The sequence below is a fragment of the Mauremys reevesii genome, unplaced genomic scaffold (assembly GCF_016161935.1).
Source record: "Mauremys reevesii isolate NIE-2019 unplaced genomic scaffold, ASM1616193v1 Contig109, whole genome shotgun sequence".
NCBI lineage: Eukaryota > Metazoa > Chordata > Testudines > Geoemydidae > Mauremys > Mauremys reevesii.
The window spans coordinates 1-24,658 of NW_024100726.1; the positions used below are offsets into that span (position 1 = coordinate 1).

The 24,658-nt window shown below is 50.8% G+C and overlaps 4 non-coding genes across 4 annotated transcripts; 1 reads left to right on the forward strand and 3 right to left on the reverse strand.

The window, feature by feature from the left end:
• Positions 1 to 2,783: 2,783 nt before the first annotated feature.
• On the reverse strand, positions 2,784 to 2,855 carry TRNAF-GAA. Its single transcript has one exon. It is a non-coding gene; the product is annotated as a tRNA-Phe (tRNA).
• Positions 2,856 to 3,887: 1,032 nt separating this feature from the next.
• Positions 3,888 to 3,969, reverse strand: TRNAS-UGA. The gene has a single exon. It is a non-coding gene; the product is annotated as a tRNA-Ser (tRNA).
• Positions 3,970 to 7,796: 3,827 nt separating this feature from the next.
• On the forward strand, positions 7,797 to 7,878 carry TRNAS-GCU. The gene has a single exon. It is a non-coding gene; the product is annotated as a tRNA-Ser (tRNA).
• Positions 7,879 to 15,275: 7,397 nt separating this feature from the next.
• On the reverse strand, positions 15,276 to 15,492 carry LOC120392666. Its single transcript, XR_005591756.1, has one exon. It is a non-coding gene; the product is annotated as a small nucleolar RNA U3 (small nucleolar RNA).
• Between the last annotated feature and the right edge of the window lie 9,166 nt (positions 15,493 to 24,658).

A 24,658-nucleotide genomic window follows, 5' to 3' on the forward strand; every position in this document is an offset into this window, starting at 1 on the left:
GCAACACAGAACGGACACCCACGCCTGCCCCACCTCACCTGAGCTGCTCTCCAGGTGTCGGAGCCCAGCACCCCGCACCTGGGCCCTCCTGCCCCAGGGGTGAGCTGCAGCCCCTGCCACTCCGCAGAGGAGAAGGGTCAGGGCAGCCAGCCCTTGTAAGATGGGGAAATCACCACCGGGTGACGGTATGGGGGCTGTGACATATAGAAAGCAGTTATTGCAGAAAGAGGGCAGCAGAGCACATGCGCACACACGCACACTTGCAAACATGCACAAACACATGCATGAATCCAGCCACACAAACACACACACACTTGCTAATATACACAAACACCCGCACAAATCCAGCCAACATCAACACAACTGCTAACAGATGCAAACACATGCACAAATCCAGCCACATGAACACACACTTGCACAGCCACAAACACAACCCCCACAGCTGTAATAACACCCCCCCCACAAAACCCTTACAGAAAACCACACATATAAATACATGCAGAAATCAATCCATCCATCCATACACACACACACACACACACACACACACACACACACACACACACACACACTCACACACACACACATCCCCATTCTGTGCACACACCTTGGGTCACTGCAACACTAGATACTTCAATTGGATGGGGCCCAGCACCATGGCTGTTCCTGCCCCCAGGGCTCTCAGTGGATTAGGGCACAGGGGCACAATCCAGTGCCAGCCAAGGGAGAGCAGGTTAGAGGTGGAGATGAGGCCATAGTTTGTGCACCACTCAGTTCTGCACAGTCTCCTTTTAGGATTTGCATTTCTTGGTAGTTTTCACCTCATCACCACTTCCTGCCCAGCTCCCTCCTGCTGTGCAAGATGGTTTGGGGAGGGGGATGGGAAGAACCCAGGAGTCCTGGCTCCAGCCCCACCTGTGCTAAGCTACGAGACTCACTCTAACCCCAGTGCTGGGACTGAACCTAGGAGTCCTGACACCCATCTTCCTTTCCTCCTAACCACTAGACCCCACTCCCCCTTCTGGGGAGCCAGGACTCTGGGTTCTGGCAACTCTGGGAGCAGAGTGGGGTCTAGTGGTTAAGCAGGAAACCAGGACTCGTGGGTTTTGCTCTCGGTGCTGCTGTGTGACACTGGGTGTGTGTCTCCTCCCACTTGTTGGGTATGGCGCCGGTAGTCTGGCTGGGGCCTGGCATGTATCTTGCTGGGTCTGGGCAGCGCCTGGCCCAACTGGGGCCTTGATTCTGCCTTGTCAACGGCAGCGCAGAAAGCCCTAGTGCCAAAAGAAGATGTGGGGCGGCGGGGGGGGGAAGCTTTGCAAAAATCGGTCACACCAATAGGAAACCAGCCCAAGCAGTTTGTGACTTCACTTCCCAAAATTAGACACACACACACAGAACCCTGCTCAAACCGCCCCCTTTGCCAGTGCACCACCTCACCTCGTCCAGGCAGGTCTAGGCGGGAAGCTCCATGTGGGAGCGGTGATGGACGGCACCATCAAGGCAGGTTCTGCAGATGGTCCTCCAGGTACGGGCGTCTCGGCTCCAACTGGCACTGGGCTCACGCTGGGCTGCGTTCAGTTCCTCTCTCTGGTGTGCGCCCCGGCTCCACAAACAACCCCACCCCCTGCTCTTTCCTTCTGGTACAAAAAATATCCTCTTCCTTCGCCCCAGAGAGACACACCCACGGTGCTGCTCAGCACACGGCTTCCCCCCACCTTCCCCCATTCCCAGGAGTGTGCAGGAAGGGGGTCAGGATTGGGGAGAGCCCATGTCCCCAGGGGAGGGTATGGGGGGGCTTGTCCCCTCCTCGCAGCATGGAAGTGCCAGTAGACACCTATGGATGGTCAACCCAAGCAGGGCCAGGACGGAAATGGGAGGACTGTGCCCCCAACATGGAGAATCGGGTGCAACCTTACTTAACGGGTCAGTCTGTCCTTTCTCTGACTCTCCCATTCCAGCTTCAGCTAGCGCTTGTGGTTCATTCGTTCTTTTTCATTCCTTTCCTTCTCTAGCTTGTATGTTTTTGCTTTCTTTTTTCCCCTCTACCTTTCATGCTCTTCCTTTCTTTCCTTCTTTTTCTAATTTTTTTTCTCTCCCTTTATTTCTTTCTCTGCCTTTCACGTTCTTTTCTCTCTCTCTCTCTCTCTCTCTCTCTCACTCTCACTGGTTATTTTTTTCACTCGCTCTTTTTCCTCTCTCCTTCCAAGCCAAGTGTGTTCTCCTCGCACACAGATTTTGACAGGTTTTCCTCCTGATCAGCAAGTGGATTAAGCACGTCTTCAGTGGGGGTTTGGCATGGCAGGGAGCAGGCTGGCTGGGTGTCTTTGTGGCCGTCTGGTGGCCATGCATAGGCATGGTCCTGCCCTCCTCTGGCCCTGCCCTCAGTTGCTCTGTAGCTTTTAAGCCTTCACTTGGAGCTGTCAGCACCAGCCGCCTCTGCTCTAGGTGCCCAGAGGAGGAGAGGTGTTGCTGGGTCACTTTTACAGATGGCCTCTTCCCTGGTACTGCCCTTGCTCAGCTGCACAGAGGCGCTTCCATCCCCAATCCCTGCCTGTCACTGCCCAGCAGCCCTCTGGCACCATTCCTGCCTCACTCTCTTCCTGCCATGTTGGGAAAGACAGCTCCCATCTCTTCTTGTTAAAGGTCAGGTGGGCCAACTAGGGCAGAAGTCCATTCTATGTTTTCCTACTGCAGAGCCCAAGCTCAGGGACTCACCTTGGGTGCAGGCACTGCTGTGCTCCCAGAAAACAAGGCACCACTGCACAAAGACCAAAGAAAGGGCCTGCCAAAGCCTGGGATTGAACCAGGGCCTTTAGATCTTCAGTCTAACGCTCTCCCAACTGAGCTACTTCAGCAGCTGTATGGAAGTATTTTGGCCTGTTGCTTCTCTGTCTGGGATGTTTTTGTCAGCAGTTGCACACAAAAAGGACAGGAAAACGAACGGCTGCTCCACACCCACCGGAGGAACCCGACACCCTTAGCTGTGGGGAGTAAGAAGTGGCTGTTGGCTGACAGGGCCTGTCCCCGAGAGCTGGAACAGCAGCTGCCGCCTCCCCCTCGGCTCCAGGCTGTGGGAAATGCTCATTGCCTGGCTGCATGGGCGGCTGCTGCTCCGTGCTCTGGAGAGCGTCTGTATTGCTCTGTCAACCCCCCGTCTTCACTGAGCCGGTCTGGTAGGTCCCAAGTGCCCCCTCCGGCCTGGCAGCTGAGAGTCTGTGCAGACATCAGCCCCCTACCAGCCCACAGGCAGCAGCGCCAGCCCCAGCACCACAGGGGCACTCAATGCACTTCCTGTGGGAAATGGCTCCTTGGCGTCCAGCTGCTAGAGTGAGAGCCAGGGGAGAGCAGTGTCTGGCTCACCGTGGGGGAGAGAAGAGACCTGGTGAGTGCGGATCTCCCTCAGCCTCCCCCGCAAGGCTGGTCACTTCTATTGTCACTGTGATAGTCAGTGCTTCCCTTCAGGGCCGGACCTAGAGGGTCTGTGACAAAGCCCCCTTTTCTCCCCAGGCCCTTCCCCCTCCACCCTTCCCCAAGCCCCCACCCCTATCCCATCTCTTCCAGTCCTGCACCTTCCTGCCCCATTCCTCTCCCTCCCCACCTCTTCCTCTCCCTGCTCCTCCCCTCCGCCCAGCGCCTCCTGCACCCACTGAACAGCTGGTCACTGGCAAGTGGGAGGCGCTGAAGGGGAAGAGAAAGAGCTTGGCAGCAAGGCTTCAGGTGCTGAGAGTTTGCCTGACCCCTCAGGGACACAGTGTGAGGGGGTGTCCCAGGGATCTCTATGAAAGGAGCAGAACAGGATTTACTTGGGGTTGGGAGAGAATTGAGAGTGTCTCAGGGGGTTGTACAGAGGTGTTGCCCGGGTGAGGGACTGGCTAAAACACAGGCCTCGCTGTGAGCAGGATTTGAACCTGCGCAGGGGAACCCTATTGGATTTCAACTCCAACGCCTTAACCACTCGGCCATCACAGCCGTGAGCACAAAACTGCCCCAATGCCAGAGAAACTGGTAAAGAATCACAGTGCCCAGGTGTGAAGTCATCTGAACTACAGGATTCCCACCGCAAACCTGGCTCCCAAAGCACAGGGCGGGATTTGGGGTTTATTCTCTTTGCTTAGCCATGTGCAGTCGCTCATGCTCCAATACGTCTGTTAGTCTATAAGGTGCCACAGGACTCTTTGCTGCTTTTACAGATCCAGACTAACACGGCCCCTCTGATACTCCTAGTGACACTCTCCAATGGATCCCCGTCCTCCACCCACCGTGAGGTAGGTAGGAGCGGATCATCATTATCCCTACTTGAAAAAGGGAGAAGCTAAGGCTGAGAAAGGAGAATTAACTTGTCTTAGGTCACACAGCCAGCCAGTGGCAGAGTTGGGAATAGGACCCAAGAGCCCTGATTTTCAAACTAACCATCAGACCTTGAATTTCACACATTGAATGACCTGAATAAAGTGCTCTCAGATGAGCTCCAGACCAACAACAGTGCACAGTAATTATTCAGCAAGCATTTGAGGAGAACTGCAATGTTAGAGAGAATCATAAACTGCTCAGAGACCATTAATGAAGAGAAGCAGCAAAATTTGTCAAACGTATGACTGGTTCTGACTTATTTCCTTGGTCTTAAAGAGAACAAGGACCTGAGTCTCCTCCTGTCAATAACCCCCTGCTCAGCCAATCAGGGTAGAGACTGAGGACGGGAGGCTGAGGGTTCTCACCAGAGAGCCCAAAGGATGGCCCAGGTCACTGGTGGGGTTCACTGCCCGAGCACTATTTCAGCCCCACATTTTTGGGTGGACCTCCCACAGTGGGAGCTGAAGAGCACTCCTGCAACACACACACACACCGCTCCTGGTGTTGGGAGGGAACAGGTGAAAGGACAAAAGAAGCAAGAGACAAAGAGAAAGGAGGAAGGGATGGATGGAGGAAAAGGTGAAACAAAAAGGATAAACCCTAATGACCACAGTGATTCTATGGGACAAAATCCCAGGTGCGAAATAAAATTCTGCCTCCTTAAGTTCGTGTTTTCCATGCCTAGAATTCAACTGTCACCAGATGGATCAGACTGAACAGGTTTCAAACCTCGAGGAGGCTCTTACCTTCTAAACTCGGACGTCTGTTTTCTAGTAAAATCACTAAAAGGGAAGGAGAAAAGTCGAAAGAGGTTCCTCCTTGCGCTCAGGTCCGTGAACCCGAATACTCTCTCAGTCCTCAAAGAGAGACCTGGAGAAGGAGACTTGCTGAAGCAAAGCCACAGGGGTCTCTGAGGTTTCCTGGCCCCTCACCCCTGTCCTGCCTGGCTGATGTCAGCATCTCTCTGTGAGGTCACCACCTCCCCACCACCTTTGACCAATAGTCTGAGGTCCTGCAAAAAGCCTTTGTGATGTCACTGACACACCCCTCCCTTGCTGTGCTAATGTCCTGCCCCTGGCCAGGCACTTTGGAGGTTTGAGCTACTCCGTATGGATCACCCCATTCAAGGAGCGTTCGTTCTAGGCAGCAAGCCGGCTAGACAGGAAAACATCAGACGCTGCTCCCAATGCTACACTCAGTTTTTCAGAAATTAGTCGACTTGATGGCCAGAAGAGACCATTAGAGCATCTAATCTGACCCCCTGCATATCACAGGCCTCCTGTATGACACAAGAGCTACTTTGGGGCAAACACATTCCAGAAAGGCATCTAGTCTTCATGAAATGACATCAGGAGATGGCAAATCGACCTCTTTCCTTGGTAACTTGTTCCTGTGGTGAATCATCCTCGCTGTTGAATATTTGCATCTTATTTGTAATATGAATTTGTCTTTTTTCACCGTCCAGCCACTGGGTCTTGTTATGCCTTTCTCTGCTAGATTCAAGAGCCCTTTCATATCCAATCTTTTCTCTCCATTAAGGCCCCTCAACACTTCAATGAAGTCACCTTTCAATCTTCTTTTGATAAGCTAAACAGGCTGAGCTTGTTCAATAGCTCGCTAGAAGGCATTTTTCTCCAGCCCTCAGAACATTTATTGGCTCTGTTGGTGTCACTAGGCCTAAGTAAACCAAAGTTGTGACTACAGGCCTGAGTGAACCAGAGGTCTTCCATGCTGTGAACTTTAACCAGCCTAAGATGCTAACAGACAGCAAGCAAAATGTGTAACTGTCAGCTGTCTCAGCTTGCAAATGCAGGAGTTTAAAACAGCAGAAGCGGCGGGGAGGAGGGGCAGAGGGGGGAGGAAAATCTGTATGCGTTTGTGCTGTGAAGGCCATAGATAAGCATGCGAATGGGAACTTTTCTAACACGCTGAAATGTAATGTTTAAAGTAACTGCTGTTGGGAAGGGAGGGTGAGGGAAAACCAAACAAAGGCTTACACAAACAAGTGGGGTATAAATGCTGGGACCCGCCTGCGCACGGTGTGCAGGATTTGAGAATGCTTTTTCTCCTGGCACCTTATTTGGGCTCAAACAAACCTGGTTTTGCTTCTCCACCCTGGTGTGTCAATTAGTGCTACGCACACCGGGCAACGAACCCTGCTGTTGCTCCGCCTCAGGCTCTTTGAGCTGGCAACAGCTCTTTGGTTATCAGACTCCTGAACTGCAGCTGGATGTGACTCTTGTTCTTCTGCACAGCACAGCTCCTGGAGAAGAGGATCTGCAAATGTACATTCATATGATACCTTTGTTTAATTGATGAAAACATAAATTGACACTTTGAGGACTGAAACTGATTTCAGCTGATAGACAGCTTTGCTAGGTATTTATGCATTTGGACAGTGAAATGTTGAGTGTTTACATCCATATCAAGCAACCCTGTACAGTGGAGCTCCTGAACAGAATGGAGAATGAAAATGAAAATGTTTTCCTTTTTTTAAAAAAAGAAAGAAGGTTATAAGAAAACACTGGGGGTTGAATCAAGGACCACTTGATCTGCAATCAAGCACTTTACCACTCAGCTATACTCCCATGCTGGCAAAAGCATGGACTCATGATCTCCAGGACTTTAAAGGACAGACCCTCCTTCATCGAGGTCCTTTGCCATTCCCAGGCTACAGATGGTTTTAAAAATGGGATTTGATTAAACTTGTTAAATGTGGCAAACACCACAGCTTGCACACCCACTGATATAGCTTCTCCCACTGACATACCTGCCATCTCTTGGGGAAGTGGATTAACTACACCCACAGGAAAACTCTCTCCCTTTAGCACAGAGCAGTGGTTCTCAAACTGTGAGTCAGGACCCCAAAGTGGGTCATAACCCTGTTTTAATGGGGTCACCAGGGCTGGCATTAGACTTCTTAGGGCCTGGGGCTGAAGCCAAAAGTCTGAGCCCCACCACCCAGGGCTGAATCCCTCAAGCTCTGGTTTTGCCCTCCCCCAACTGGATAAGAGGGCACAGTGTGAAATGTTTGGGGACCACTGGTTTAGGGTGACGTTCTCAATCACTTCTATGAAGTCCAATAAAAGCTATTCCTCACCCACCTACCCCTCCATCAGGACCGACAAGGTATGTTCTGCTGCCCTTCACTCATGCAGGAAGGATAATAACATTTCATTCCACTCAATCCTAAAGTGATTTGTAACCTGCCACCAGCCAAAACTGGTCATTTTTGGGAAAGTGGCCCCATCATGCTGCATATCTAGGCAGAGTAGGTTTGTCTATGCAAACATTGTCTGTTCCTGAAGTCTTTCCCCCAGCTCCTCACTAGATGTGAGGAGGGAGCTCATTCAGCCCCTGCTTCCGCTTAGTATTTAAAAATGCCTTATTGCCCCTGTCTCTGCCGGCCTTAGATTTCTCCTCCTGTCCTTTTTTTTTACAGTTCTGATGAGGTGGCCGAGTGGTTAAGGTGATGGACTGCTAATCCATTGTGCTCTACACGCGTGGGTTCGAATCCCATCCTCATCGGATGCATTTAGTCTTCACCCATCCTTTATAGACAACCATCTCCCCATTTGGTACAATGACAGATCAAACAATGGTACTTCTTGCAAACAGAAACTCAGAATGCCCTTACTTTAAATAAAATGTCTAAATCCCAGATTTCTAAAAAAAAAAAAAAATTCTCTAGTTCTGTATTTCTTAGTTTTTATCTCAAAAGGGAACATCCTCCTCATCTCCCTCAACCACCCTGGCACCTCCCCAAATTATTAAAATATCCTCAACCCGAGCAAGGCCAGAGCAGTGAACCAGAGCTAGTGTCTAGACCAAGCTGTTCTGAAGGAGGCAACTCCAACATTTTCTCCCTGCTTCCCTTGGCAAGGTCTGACTGAGAAAACAAAATTCCCCAGACTGAAAATTTTCTGCTGAAACACCCATACTAGTCTGTTTGGGGACGTTGATTTGAATCTATTATTATTATTCTCTTCTGATTCATCTCAGTTCAGTGTTTGTCCTCCAGATGTGTTTACAGGTATTGAGTTGTGGGGGAGAGAGGCCAAGTCATGATGTCTCTTCCCCTCTTTCATAGTTTCTTCCAACTTGCTAGGAAGCTCCTTTGCTACGATGTGAGTCAAGCAATGTCAATTTTCGCTGTGCTATCTCGGAGAAGCCTGCATTGTACACGGTTCCTGGGCTAGTCCTTGGGAGTGTGGATCCCTTCAATGGGCCAGCAGCGAGTCCGGCTCCTCCCTTGTCGCACCTGAAAGGCTGGTGGGGGGCATTTCCCAACCTCATAACATATCTCAGTAACGCACACAGAGCAAAACTTCATAACTTCCCAACCAATGCGAGCACACACAATCCAACACGATATTAATGTTCAACAGATCAAGACTTTTGAAATGACACCTCACCAGGCAGACTTTGTACAAACCATCTCATCATTATATGAGAGTGGTGAATATGGGGCTTGCAGGGTGCTGCTTTGAGCACAGCGTGCCACACCTGGGCTTCCATTGCAGTGGAGACGTCCCCTTAGAGTCCATCTCTCCTGGGATAAAGATGGCAGCAGGGCTGCCCTGGGTCATCTGACTTGGGCTCCTGGAGCTAAAGCTGAGGGGCTAAAAACTGTGGTGCAGATATTTGTGTTCACACTGAAGCCTGGGTTCAGAAACCCTCGCCCCTCATGGGGCCTCAGAGATTGGGCTCAAGCCCATATGTCTGCACTGTAATTTTATAGAGGTTGGGAAGGAGTTTAGCAAGTGGAAATGGTAAAACCTCATTGAGGGGAGTGGATCACTGACCTATCAGCTCTTAACACCCAAACTTTCAGTAACTCTATTATCAGTGCCTGTGAGTGTAATTTAAACCATAGGTCCATCTAGCTCTGAATCTTGTCTTCTGACAGTAGCCAATACCAGGTGCCCCAAAAGCCACTCCTCAAGGTACCACTGGGAGTTGAACCCAGAATCTTTTGTTTACAGGACAGGTGCTTTAATCAGCTAAACTATGACACCTGTGGTTATTTAAGCCATTGTGTCTGCCCACACCTGAATCTCTGCCAATCCCACTGGGCCCTGACAAGCTTTGCTCATGTTTGGATTCTGTAAAGCAGAGGAATAGGTGAAGTTTTGGTCCCAAGGTGTGTGTGTGATTCTTTGGACAGGTCTACACTACAAAATTAGGTTGAGTAATTACATTACTTAGGCTGACAATGCAGTTATATTAACCTAATTCCAGTGTAAATAGCAGCTCAGCTGTCAGAACTTTCTGGAGCTATGAAAGAGGAGGGACCCAACCTCTGTAGCAGGAATGCAGGGCAGGTGATTTCACGGCAGGCATGGTGGGATACTGGTGGAGGCCAGTTATGGTGATATAATGACCAGCAGCATTTAGACTGACAATTTGTCACTTTGAGTTTGCTGCAAAAAGCTCTAGACCTCTTGTCAAGGTGGTTTTATTTGTCACCAAAGAGGAAGTTTTGTCACCAGACGTGGCATTGCAGTGTGTGCACCAGCCACAAGCTGCCGACCGAGGGAGCGTTGTGTGTTTTTCACACACCTGAGCTATATAATGATGCTGAAATAACTTTGTAGTGCAGACCTGGCCAAGATTCACACACACACACACTGTGAAGGAGCAGGGGCTGTCTGTGTGCTGGGTAGGCAGAGACAGGTATGCAGCTGTAACATGAGCCTGGCCTGGGGGAGGGGAGGTCTCACCTCTGGCTGGAGGTAGACAAAAGGGAACGGGGGAGTGGAGGCATTCCTCGGTTTTGGGAGCTGGGAGGTGGGTTTCAGGGGATCCTAGGCTGGGATCCAAGCACCCTGAACCCCCAGAAAGGCCAGATCGAGGGGTCCTGGCTCTGCACACAAGCTGGGCTGTATCCTGTGTTCCGGTTGTTCAATAAACCTTCTGTTTTACTGGCTGGCTGAGAGTCACTGTGAGTTCAGGAAGAGGGGTGCAGGGCCGGACTCCCCCACACTCCGTGACACACACACACACAGCTTGCAAGGAAAACCTGACCTGCTCCTCTGCTTCGCAGAATCCAAACACAACCAAAGTTTGTCAGGCCCCAGTGGGGATGGCAGGGAGTCCGGTGTGGGCAGACATGGTAGTTTAGCCACAGGTAGGCACCATGGCTTAGCTGCCTAAAGTGCCTGTCTTGTAAACAGGAAATCCTGGGTTCAACTCCCAGTGGTGACTTGTTGTATAACTCGTGGGGCACCTGGTATTGGCTACTGTCAGAGGACAAAACACAGAGCTAGATGGGCCTTTGGTCCAGCCCAGTATGGCTGTTTAGATTATACTCACAAGCACTGATAACAGAATTACTGAAAGTTTGGGAGTTAAGAGCTGATAGGTCAGTGGTCCAGCTTCTCACAGATGATCCCCCTCCCTCTGGGACAGGGGCAGGTCTGGGCTCTCACAGCAAATGCTCATTGTGGCTGCCAGAATCTGTGAGCGGCTCATTTAGTTTACACCGAGGATTGAGTCCTGCTTCGTGCACCGTGTGTGAGAAAGAAAATCCTAAACCGCCCTTTGAAATAACGAATGCAGCAGGACGTGTTATTGTCCCTGCCCCAAAGCAGACAGACCAATGGAGAACTGCCATTGAGTCCGGGGTAATACTCCACTGACATTTTACCTTTTTTGCTTGCTAAACTCCCTCCCAACCTCGTGGGGTCCCAGAGCCCAGTATTGAGCTTGATCTGAGATGTCTACAGTGCAAATTTACCACCCCAGAGCCCTAGCCTGGGAGCCTGCACTGGCACAGGGCAGCCATGGGTGTTTCATTGCAGTGTGGACATAGCCTAGCATTATGTCTACACTGCCATTAACACACCCACGTCACTATTCTCAAGCCCTGGGTCAGTTGATTCAGGCTTGTGGGGCTTGTGCTGCAGGGTTATAAAATTACAGTGTAGAGAATTGGGCTTGAGCCCAGCCTCCGAGACCCCATGAGGGGTGAGGGTCTCCAAGCCTGGGCTCCAGTATGAGCTCCAGGATCCCAAATCAGCTCATCCAGGCCAGCCGGGCCAGCGGGATTTTATCACAGTCTAGATGCCCTCTCAGGGTATGTCTACACTGCAATGTAAGCCCAGGGTTAGCAGAAGTCATGTCAGCAGCCCCAACACATAAATGTAAACCACGAGGGAAAGACTCACCCCCCAGATAAGCTGGACAGTGTCCTTTTCCCTACAGGTCGTAAGTCCAGCAACCAAACGTCCTTTAACATGAGCCATCCCCTCTCTGCACCCCACTCACAGCTGTTGTCCTTAGTCAGTGCAAGCCCAGAGGTGCCTCTGTACAGTTCACCCCCCATCCTGGGTGGAAAAGGGGGGAAATAAGAAGGCTCCATACTCACTATGTTGTCTAGGGACTCACTCATCCCTCCACAGCCACCCTGTCCTAACGTTGGTCTGACACCTCAATTTTAGTATTGAGACCCAGAGCTTGGCCCACTTGGCTTTGGAACCCCTGTCCCCTGCCTAGCAAGTGCTATTGAATTGAGGGTGAGTCCCTCAATCGGGGTCTGCCAAGCACAGTTGTGCTGCCCTTGATTCACACAACAAGGATAAAAACCCTTTATTTCTCCTGCCCCTGTAACATGGAGACTGGGAATCCAACACCAGCCACAAGTGATCATTTCGGCAAGCAACCCAACAGATTTCCAACATATTGTAAAATCCACATGCAGACTCCTACACGAAACCTTGCAAGAAAATCTTCCTGAGGGGGTCTGAAGCACCTGCTGCTGGAGGGAAGGAGGGAACCGTGGGTTGGGATTGAGGAGCAGCATGAGGAGGAGGGGGCCTGTGGATGGGGATTGAGGGGCACTGGGAATAGGAGGGGGCTGTGGGTTGGGACAGAGGAGAAGGGTGAAGAGGAGCAGGCTCCGGTTGGGAGTGAGGAGCAGTGAGCATAGGAGGGACTGAGGGCTGGGATTGAGGGGCACTGGGAAAAGAGGGGACATGGGTTTAAGCTGAAGAGCATCCTTGTTTGGGGATCCAACAGGAAAGGGGAAGGCAGCAGGTGATTCTAATTCCTTAGGGATTTTCAGGTGTGTGTGTGTGTGTGTGTGTGTGTGTGTGTGTGTGTGTGTGTGTGCAGGAGGAACATGCTCTATGCCTAGAGACCTTTATTCCTCCAGGCTGCAAGGACAGAGGGGCTGTCAGGAAGTTGCCCCCTCAAACCCACACACAAAAAGGCCCTTCTGAGGAAAGGGAAAATCCTGAAGAGAAAAAGTAACAAAGAGGACATGAGAAAGACAGTTTAAGATCTTGGGCAGTAGTTTATCACCTGACCAGAGACTTGAACTCTGGACCCTCAGATTAAAAGTTTGATGCGCTACCAACTGAGCTAGCCAGGCTGAGAAAGAAACCAAACAAGTTGGTGTAGAGGAGAAACTAATCAAGAAAACAAGAGCGGGAAACAATAGGGGAAACCTGCTGCTCTCTCTGGCCCGGTCAATACTACGATTTTATATCAAATTTAGCAGCGTTAAATCGCATTAACCCTGCACCCGTCCACACAGCGAAGCCCTTTAGATCGATCTAAAGGGCTCTTAATACCGGTATCTGTACTCCTCCCCGACGAGGGGAGTAGCGCTGAAATCGGTATTGCTATTTCGGATTAGGGTTAGTGTGGCCGCAATTCAATGGTATTGGCCTCCGGGGGCTATCCCACAGTGCACCATTGTGACCGCTCTGGACAGCAATCTGAACTCGGATGCACTGGCCAGGTTGACAGGAAAAGCCTCGTGAACTTTTGAATTTCATTTCCTGTTTGCCCAGCATGGAGTGCCGATCAGCACAGGTGACCATGCAGTCCCAGAATCCAAAAAGAGCTCCAGCATGGACCGTACAGGAGATACTGAAGCTGATCTCTGTATGGGGAGATGAATCTGTTCTATCAGAACTCCGTTCCAAAAGACAAAATGCCAAAGCATTTGAAAAAATCTCCAAGGCCATGATAGACAGAGGCCACAACAGGGACTCGACACAGTGCTGAAACTTAAGAGCTGAGAGCTGAGACAAGCGTACCAGAAAGCCAAAGAATGAAATGGACGCTCATGGAGGGAGGGGCAACTGACGTCTGTAGCTATCCCACAGTGCCTGCACTCTCCGAAAACCATTTGAATTATTGGCTGAGTTCCCAAAGCCTAAAGGGTCAAAAATATTGTCGCAGGTGGTTCAGGGTATATGTTGTCCCCCTCCCTCCCCATGAAAGCAAAGGGAAAAAAATCATTTCTTGCCTTTTTTTCCAATGTCGCTGTATGTCTACTGGATGGTGCTGGCAGATGTGGTGCTGCAGCGCTACACAGCAGTGTCCCCTTCCCTTCTCTAGATGGTATGGTAGGACTGATATCCCTCATCGTTGTCCCATGAGTGCTCCTGGCAGGTCTTGGTGAGGTCAGTTGGGGGTGCCTGGGCAAAAATGGGAATGATTCTCAGGTAATTCTCTTCTTTAAGCTTTGTCTAATGGAGATTCAGTCCTGCCTGGAATATCATAGCAGCTGGAGGCTTCTCTCCCCTCCCCACTTTGAACTCTACTTGCAGAGGCAATAAAGTCAGTGTTGTTTCAAATTCCTGCATTCTTTATTACTTCATCACACAAATGGGGGGATAACTGCCACGGTAGCCCAGGAGGGGTGGGGAGGAGGGAAGCAATGGATGGGGTTGTTGCAGGGGCACCCCCTAGAATGGCATGCAGCCCATCATTTCTGCAGGATGTCTGGGGCTCTGAGCTGGAATGACCGTTTGTCTCTCTGGTTCTTTAGGAGGCTTGCCTGATAGTCTAGGCAGGACTGACTCTCCCTTCAGACAAAACTTAAAGAAGAGAATGACCTGGGGAGTCATTCCCATTTTTGTCCATATACCCCTGGCCAACCTCACCTAGGCCGGCCAGGAGCATCCAGGACAGCAGCAGACAGTACAGTATAACTGGTAACTATCATTGTAAACTTGCAAAGCAGCAGATGGTACAGTATGGCTGGTAACCATCTTTGTTAACTTGCAAAAAGCAAGGGAATGCTGCTGTGTAGTGTTACAGTACCGCGTCTGTCAGCACCATCCAGTAGACATAAAGTGACGGTGACAAAAGGCTGAACGGGTTCCATGATTGCCGTGCTATGGTGTCTGCTCAGGCAATCCAGGGAAAAGGGAGCAAAATGATTGTCTGCTATTGATTTCACAGAGGGAGGATTGACTGATGACATTTACTCAGAATCACCCGCGATGCTGTTTTTGCCCCATCATGCACTGGTATCTCAACCCAGAATTCCAATGGGTGGGGGAGACTGTGGGAACTATGGGATAGCTACCCACAGTGCAATGCTCCAGAAATCGATGCTAACCTCGGTACATGGATGCACACCACCGAATTAATGTGCTTAGTGTGGCCGCGTGCACTTGACTTTATATAATATGTTTCCAAAAACCGGTTTCTGTAAAATCAGAATAATCCCATAGTGTAGACATACCCTGAGACAGCTTTAGAACCCTCTACCCACTATACGGCCAAGGGACAGCTACTCTCAGATCCTGTGTGGATTGTCTGATGTGCTTGGGGCCAAGAGCAAACTGCGTACCCCCTGCCAGAGCAGGAGAAGTAAAAATAGGGGCTTCCCAAAAAATGGGAAGGGAAGAAGAGAGAAGTGGAGAGGCAAATGGAAAAGGAAAAGAACGTGCAGACACAGAACCCTACCTAAATACTGAAATAGATTACAAGAAAAAAAAGAGAGAGCAGCATAAAGAAATCTTTAAACTCTTTCAGTAAGTACTGAACTAGAAACTTCTAAAACACCATTTTCACACGACCTTTACTTTTTTTAAAGAGAACTGAAGAAAAGCTTTAAACAAGTTCAGATAATACAAAAAAAAGCCAAAACATTTATTTTTAAACTTGTTTTATAAGGACTAACCACTCAGTCTGTGCTCTTTTCCTCTCAGCTTCCCAAAAGGAAAACAAGAACACTCATCACTAGCAGACAGCAGATGCATTAAAGCAATACTATCCACTCACTTCATGCTCAGAAAAGAACATTTTAACTCATCCTCGTGGTTAGCGAGATCATACACTTTCAACCACACTTCTCTAGTTCCAAACTATAGAAATGATCCCTGAAAGTACAGTCTTAACAAAACTGTCCTCGGCTACACACCCAGGCTAATATGCACAAGCTTTAATCCCACGGTGAATGTTTTCATACAATGGGTTTTACCCCCAGCGAATTAAAGAACAAAAATCTAAAACCAGGTTCCCATTTCATTAAGCACAATTGAGACAGCTTTAGCACACTGGCCATTAGAAGATGTTTATGTCGCTATTTACAGAAACACACCTCCTGATTAGCATGTGGAGCTCCTAGCAACTAATCAAACCCTCTTGCTTTGGGATACCTCTCACAGGCTCCTCTGTACCACATGACCGCCTGTCAGGCACAGACAATGCGGACAGGTCAGCCCTTTCTAGCATGCTCCGCAGCTGTTTCTCTCTGGCTTGCTCTCAAGTTCATCTGCACTAGAAGTTTTTGCAGGGTTCTATGTTACCGGTGGTACCTGCACTAAATCAGTGGCTCTCAACCTTTAGAGACACCTGTACCCCTTTCAGGAGTCTGATTTCTCTTGCATACCCCCATTTTTTACCTCACTTAAAAACTACTTGCTTACAAAATCAGATGCAATATTTATAAAAATAAATCCCTTGAATATAAGTATTGTACTTACATTTCAGTGTATATAGAGAACAGTATAAACTGATCAACATATGAATTTTAATTTGTTACAAATTTGCTAGTGCTTTCTATGTAGTCTGTTGTAAAACAAGGCAAATATCTAGATGAGTTGCTGTACCCCCTGGAAGACCATTGGATACCCCTGTTTGAGAACCACAGCACTAAATCACCCTTACTTTTAGAACTGGTGCCACTTGACCCAAGGCACTCTGAACCATTTCAGTGCTAGCAGACAGTGGCAACACAGCTGCACTAGGTCTGTTGTTCCTCCCTGCACAATTCCCACTTGGAAAGAAGAGAACTTCTGGTCTGACTTTATTTACTATTGTGAGCTGCATAGGCAACTTTCTCTGTGTTATGTGAGCACCATTCACACAATATATATACTACCTCTGCAGCCATGGGTGGCGGGGGAGCCCCCACAGCCCCACACCACTGTATATGGACCCTGCAGCTCCCAGCTCCTACAAGTAGACCCCAGAGCTCCCAGCCGCTGTGAGCGGACCCAGGATTTCCCAGCAGGCATTGATGGCGTGAGGACCCTGCAGCCCCACGTCATTGCTAATAGACTCTGCAGCTCCTTGGAGCTCCCAGCTGACACAGGCAAGTGAGGAAGCCCCCAGCTCTCAGACACCGCAGGCAGAGCCTGGAGTGCGCAGTCACCATGGGGGGTGAGGAGAAGCCTCAGCCAAATGCCATTGCAGATGGCCCCATAGCTCCCAGCCACTGCAGGTGGATGCCAGAGCCCCCAGCTGCCATCGGGACCCCACGGACCATGGCCACCATGGGCAGCGAGGGGACCCCATGGCCCCCAGCCACCACGGGAAGCGAGGGGACCCCATGGACCCCGGGCGCCATAGGCAGCGAGGGGACCCCATGGCCCCCAGCTGCCACGGGAAGCGAGGGGACCCCATGGACCCCGGGCGCCATAGGCAGTGAGGGGACCCCACAGCCCCCGGCCGCCACAGGCAGCGAGGGGACCCCATGGACCCTGGGCACCACAGGCAGCGAGGGGACCCCACAGCTCCCAGCCGCCATGGGCGGCGAGGAGACCCCATGGCCCCCGGCCGCCACGGGCAGCGAGGGGACCCCATGGACCCTGGCTGCCATGGGCAGTGAGGGGACCCCATGGCCCCCGGCCGCCACGGGCAGCGAGGGGACCCCCCAGCTCCTGGCCACCACGGGCAGCAAGGGGACCCCATGGACCACGGGTGCCACGGGCAGCGAGGGGACCCCCAAGCTCCCGGCCACCATGGGCAGCGAGGGGACCCCATGGACCCTGGGTGCCATGGGCAGCGAGGGGACCCCCCCGGATCCTGGCCGCCACAGGCAGTGAGGGGACCCCCCAGCTCCTGGCCACCACGGGCAGCGAGGGGACCCCATGGACCCTGGGTGCCATGGGCAGCGAGGGGACCCCCCCGGATCCTGGCCGCCACTGGCAGCGAGGGGACCCCCCAGCTCCTGGCCACCACGGGCAGCGAGGGGACCCCATGGACCCCGGGTGCCATGGGCAGCAAGGGGACCCCATGGACCACGGGTGCCACGGGCAGTGAGGGGACCCCCCAGCTCCCGGCCGCCATGGGCAGCGAGGGGACCCCATGGACCCTGGGTGCCATGGGCAGCGAGGACCCCGGATCCTGGCCGCCACAGGCAGCGGGGACCCGCAGCCCCAGCTGCCACAGGCAGGAACTGTCACCCAGCGACCAGCAGAAAACAGCAGCGGGCGAAGGCATCAAGCAAACTCTCAGCTTCTGCTGCTGCCACTCCTTCAACTGGCTCTCGGTTTGCCCTGTTCACTCTGCGTCGCTGCTGCTCCACGGCATTGTCCATCACCCTGCTGCTGAGAGCTCCTGTGTCGCCACTTCCCCTGCAGTCACCTGCCTGTCTCCTGCGGCCACCTAGTGGGGGAACCTCGCTACAAGTGCAGGCTGGGCAGCCTCTTTCATTGCAACACCATGGGCAGGGCGTGAACCGCCAGCTGGGGGAGACTAACGCCCTGCCCCGCCCCTTCCACCTGAGGCCCCGCCCCTTCTGCAAACACCCCTGTGCCCAGCGTACACCAGCCCTTAGATCCCTCTTGGTATTTCAATGCAGGCACTGACCTGTGAGAGGAAAACATCAGCTCCAAACACAGAGACTGAATTCCCCACATTTAATCTCGCTGCACTTTCCAGAAAGTCACAACATTCATTTAGTTCTTGTTAGGACAGAGAAAAAAATAAGTGACACTAAGTTTTTGGCTCAGTTAAATAAAAGTATGTGTTTAATTAACATAGTAAAAATATGTCCTGATTCCGCTAAATAACACCGCAACCGGAAATAAGAAGAGACAAATCTTGTCAGTGACGACTAATTTTGCAAATGCTCTTCCCATTATTAATTTCCACACCACCCCCGTTGGAGGTCTGGGCACCTCCAGTGTCACTGCTCTGCATTCACCTTCCCCTTAGAATTGTTCTCGGACATTCCCAAATTTGGAAAATTGTGCAGTTCACAATGTGAACAGTGACCCCGGCTCCTTCCTGCACCTGCTCTACATTGCTCCACAGCAGCTTCTCCCCCTGCAGAGTCACCCCAGCACTGCAGTGCAGCCGCCCAGGGTTTTGCAAAAATTAATAATACAGAGTTTGGAGGAAAGTAAACATTTGTGAGTTGTGGAAATAGCAAAAGGCAACAGTTGTGGTGTTACAAGAAGGCAGTTTTTGGTTTAATAATAAAACCCAGTTATATAAAGGTAACTGTATGTGCAGCTCTGTGCACTCACGTTGGATGGAAGCTTAGTAATTAAATTATACAAGAGGGTCAGGTAAAGTGGCTGCTACCATCACTATGTTTTGTCCCAAGAAGCCTTTACAGCCATTCTGAGGGGAAATGGGCCCTTTGCCCACAGAAATGGTCTATAGGGGACGGCTGCAGGCAGCAGGCGGGGAGATAATCTCATCAAAATGATTTGACTCCTGGGTAATGTAAGCAAAATCTCTAAAGGAATGTCCGGGGTTTCTATTGGCACTTAACTTGCCTGCCCCTGGCTGGCTCTGGTTGTACAAGATGGACGTGTAATCGGGGTACAGTTGTGTAAAAAAAAATTATTGCAGTGCAAGGGCTGTTAGACAAAACAAAATGTTGTGTGTAATTGTGTAAGGTTTTAAAAACCTAAACTGAGACTTATGGTTTGTAATATAATGTCATGAAGGTTAAACTATGGAAGGAATGTGCTTTTTCCCAGGACGTGTGCAGTGTATATTGGAGAAAGGGTAAAAGAAATGCAAACAAAACATGGTACTTAGCTCAAACCCTATTAGGGCTCCAAAGGGATCCACAATAGGTTGTGGTTTCTTTTTCAGATCTGTGTGTTTTGAAGCAGAAGGTGAAAGTGGAAAGTAATCAGAACTCAGGTGGAAGTTGATTGTGTCCCTTTTAAGACAGTCTCTGAGCTGCTGATGGCTTTGGATCCAAAAGCCAAGCCCGAAAGCCGGTGTGAATGCAAATGACCTAGCTGATGGGGGAAGGAGAGAACTGCCCATCAGTGGCAGCACAAAGGAGCTGCAAATAATAAATACATCTGGTCAGCAAACAAGCTACTGGAAGACTCAGATTGTGGCCCTCCAGGAAAGGGAGATGAAAAAACAAGTCAAGTCTGAAAATAAGGGGGACAGTTAACCCTAAGGAGTGTGTGTGTGTATGTACAGTGCTAAAGCTAAATCTAAAGCTGTCTCTCAGCTATTACCTGAGGATAAACTTAATGCTTGGTACAGCAGAGAAACTATTGCAAACTTGGTCTGTTGTACAAGAGGGGAAACTGAGGCACACCACTTCATGAATTTCATAAATGACCAGTGAGGGGAGTAATTCACTATCTGACTATAGAACAAAATAAGGACAGCCTGGAGGGAATTCTTCTGTTTTTCCTGCAATTAGCAAGGAAATTTGTAAAAGGAAGTGGTATTATTATTATTAAGCACTAATCTGTCCCCACGGGGGTGTGTGTGTGTGTGTGGAAATTGTTTCTTTTGTTTTTCAGACACTCTACGAGCAAGCTGGTGCCAGCAAAAGACTAAACCATAATACCATGAATCTATGTTTTGTATTGTTTGTCTGTGGTGTTTGTCTTGGTGTTAGCATTGTTGTGTTTCAATGAACAGAAAAACCTCATGACATGAGTGGGGATGGCTTCAAAAGGCTGACCTGGGGGAAGATGTGTGTGGACATTCAAAATGCTCGACTAGGAGGCCAGCACCTGTGTAATAGCTACCGTAGTATCTGGAAGTGAATCGGCAGCTAAGGTGGGCCCCACAAGCCCTATGGGAATAATGAGAAGGGGATTTGCTCGCTGGGAATCAATGGAGGGGTGTGTAAAATGGTGTAAATCCAGAGAAGATGTTTGAATGTGCCCCTCCCTGATGGCCGTGGAGGAGCACACCCAATGGCCCATGGTAAGGGGTGGACAATTGGGTGTACTGTGTCTGAGGTGTTTTGCTGGAAATGTACATATTACTGGGGGCACAATTACCCCAGCCCCTAACCAAATTCCACACTACACGCTGCTCTCTGGGCTTTGGCGCACAGATAGATCTGTGAATCTTACTGCTGTGAATAATCGAACCAGCGCATACAGCCTGATTCCACACCATGTGGTTAAGTTGGTTTCGACAATAACCCATTTCTCTGTGGACATTCAATGGACTTATGATATGGACAAAAGCACGAAAACCTGCAGTGGCAGCGTATTGCAACTGGACACGTTAAGAGCTTGATCCCGTCGAAGGAGGAGAGGAGGTGTTTCGGTGGTGGCCGGGATGCTGGACCATGCTGCAGTGCTCAGGTCTCTCTGTGTTGCTGTGGATTATTACAGTGGCTGGTGTATTGCTAAGTATACTTGTGTGACGTTGCCTATGGAAATAACCGAGAAGTAATGGAGTAAGCCCCTCCCCGCTGCACTAGACAACCTGGACCCAACCTTCTCGGGCCCACTATAGTGGGAAGTCTGGAACGCTAATTGGAACAGGCTCCTATGAGAGAAGGTGCAGGGCACTGCACTACGCACGGGGCAGTGGGACAAATGGAATATCAGCACCTTCCACCTTGATGCCTGGCCCTATCAGGAAATGTGTCACCATATGTCCTATGTTTTGCCAAGGAGGAGAATGGGAACAGGGACACAGGCAAGGCTCTGTGGTGTCAGGGCTGGGATGGGGACACCGAGGAAGGAAACTGGAATCGTTGCTTGCTGGAAGTTCAACCCAATAAACATCTAATTGTTTGCACCTTGGGACTTTGCGTATTGCTGCTCTGTGTGTACGCAAGAAGGACCCGGTAATGGGAGGGTGAAGGGATAAACCCTCTAACACTAACTAACATCTAACACACATTTCAACCTCTTCTTTTCACACTGTTGCTCATTCTCAGGGGCTGCTTTGTCTCCAGACAGATCCATTCTCTTTCAGGATGGCCTTGCTCTTTCCGTCTGTTTCACTCACTGAGGTGTTGGAGTGAACACTCCCTTCCCTCTAGTCTCAGACAAACACTAGCATTAGCTGTTTGCTACTGAGGGGTTTAGAAAGCATTTGTCAAGATGCCCATTTCTGGGGCATTTTTCCCAAGATCCAATATTTTGCGTTCAAACATCTCCCAGCTTTCTTGGTGAAAATAAGGCTAAGGTTTCCTTGCAATGTAGAGGCAGTTTTTCACCCCAGATGGGACTTGAACCCACAATCTCTGACTTAGAAAGCCATTGCCTTATCCATTAGACCACTGGGGCCCTGTGGAAAAATGGAAATTCCATCTCCTAAATGCATATTTCTCATATTAACTTGGAAGCCAAATAACCTCTTTCTGCACCTTACAGAAATGTCTGCATCCCCTGGCAGCGAGGCTACTGGGGAGGTCGCTTACAGAGCTGAGCACCACCTTTCTGCCAGCCATCTTTAGAGAAGAAGGGTCTTTTCCCTGACAGCCACACAGCGCTGCCTAGCATCCCGAGAGCCTCCCTCGTGTTCTCCCGCAGCAGCCGCCTGCCGGTGTGGGTGGGAAAAGGGGACCAGGAAGCACTGCGGCCTCATTACGGGACAGGAGGCCCTCACCACGCCCAGGCCTGCCTCTTGCCTTCAGCCCAGGCAGCCAGAGGTGCCGGGGAGCTCCCTAGCAGGCCGCCGCCTCAGCCAGGAAATAAGGAAAAGGGGATGAATGAAGAAGTCAGGAAATAACAAGGAAATGAAGAGGTTTGTCGAATGGGTTTCTGCCCGATTTACCATCTTCTCAGCTACCGCTCAAAGTTAAAGACCTAAAGTCGACCTATCGGCATAAGTACAAATGATTAGGTGGGAATTAAAAGGAGCTGCTGTCACAAGTGTTAGGTGCCTGCAAGCAGCATGCAGACTGTTGAAAAACACCGCAATTAGAGGCTCAGATGAAACGTTTGCCCTAAATCAGAAACGACAATAGGACGACCAGCAGAACGCCACTCTAGGTAAACGGCCGAGTACTGGAGGCTGTTAGAGGCAAAAAGTCATTCCTCAAAATTTGGAAATCAGATCCTAGTGAGGATAATAGGAAGGTGCACAAACTCTGGCCTGTTAAGTGTCAAAGTGTAACAAGTCAGGCCAAGAAAGAATCTGAGAAGCAACGTGCTAAAGATACAAAAGCTAAGCATAAATCCGGTCAATGCGAGTCCTGGCCTGTCCCCGCAGAAAGGTGAACCCCCTCTGTGGCTGGAGTGAGCTCCTCTAAGCCGACTTGCACCAGGTAGTGCTCATTGTGAAAATGTTTCCTCTGACGGTTGGGAAAACAGGACCAGCGGTGCTCAGGCCGGCTGACACAATTAACCCCCCGCCAACAACAACGAACATCATGCAGTCCAGAGGAAGGGAGCCTTTGATCTTCCCTCTCATGCCTTAACTGGGGACCATACACACTAATATAGCAGTAACCAGTGCCACAGAGCACAAAGCCCACCAGTAATGCCCTCCCTGGTTGGAGCTCCACCACCTTCTGTACTCGCACCACGAATGTGACTCCAGCCCCATCATTCTTCCCTGGCCAGGAGGCCCTTCCTCCAATCACCCTCTGCCTATTGAGCTACCCTAGAGTTATTAATGGGCATTTCCTGAACACCCACCATGGCTAAGTCCAGCTGCTCCAAGGCACTGAACATCAAGCACCTCCTCCTGGGCCCCCAAATCCCTTCCACCTTCCACACGGCCACTTTTACAGATGCCCCTTCCCTGGTACTGCCCTTGCTCAGCTGCACAGAGGAGTTTTCATCCCCTATTCCTGCCTGTCACTGCCCAGCAGCCCTCTGGCACCATTCCTGAGGGTCACCCTGCCTTGCTCTCTTCCTGCCATGTTGGGAAAGACAGCTCCCATCTCTCCTTGTTAAAAGTCAGGTGGGCCAACTAGGGGCAGAAGCCCATTCTATGTTTTCCTACAGCAGAGCCCAAGATCAGAGACTCACCTTCAGGGCCACCCAGAGGGGAGGCAAGTGGGGCAATTTGCCTCAGGCCCTGCAGGGGCCCCGTGAGAATACAGTATTGCCACTTTTTTTTTAATGGAAGGGGCCCCCAAAATTGCTTTACCCCAGGGAAATCCTGCTCATCTTGGGTGCAGGCACCACTGGGCTTCTAGAAAACAAGCTGCCCCTGCACAAAGAGGATGAAAACACCTGCCAAAGCCTGGAATTGAACCACGGACATTTAGATGTTCAGTCTAACACTCTCCCAACTGAGCTACTTTGGCAGCTGTATGCCAATGTTTTGGCCTGTTGCTTCTCTGTCCGGGATGTTTTTGCAGCTGTTGCACACAAAAAGGACGTCATTGGGAGGTGCCCATGAAGATAAGACTCGCTTTTGCCTGCCTTGCTCAGCTTGACTTGCTGCCTCACCCCGTTCCTGCCCTAGTGCCCGGGTTGACCTGGTGGGGGAAGGGGACTGGAGGCCAGTGGCATGGGGAGGAAGTTGAGCTGGACCCTGAACTAGACTAGACCCTGGCAGTGAGAGTCTGGCCACCACCTGCCACCCCACCCTGTTGTCCTGGCTTCCCCCACTGGGCGCCATTTAGGGAGGGAAGTGGGGCTTCTGCCTCCCCTCCCCGATTTTCACACCGCAGAGGAGTGTGAACAGGAAAACGAACGGCTGCTCCACACCCCCACCGGAGGCACCCGACTCCCTTAGCTGCTCCCCTTGCTCCCCCCCAGCTGTGCTACTGAGTGGAAGCGTCCTGTGCCCATCACACAGAGCTCGATTAATCAAAACCCTCTTCTGCCAGCACCAGGCCTCCTGCTTCTTACACTGGGCCTGCAAGCGAGGGGGCGGCTGGCACAGCGCCAAGAGTCTAACCTGTGAGGCAGGAGGCGGCTGACGCCCGCAGCCTGCTGGGGAGCTCCCAGAAGTTATTAATGGACAGAGACTCCTCAATGCCCTTAGTAACAAGGGTTTGGGGGTCACCGAGGCCAGTAAGGGGGTCACTGTGTCAGCCCTGTAATCCTGGGTGTCAGGTCACTGTGCAGCTTTGATCTAGAGCTCGGATCCCAACAACCGACCAGCAGCCCACAGCCTCCCCCTGGGTCTGCCCCAC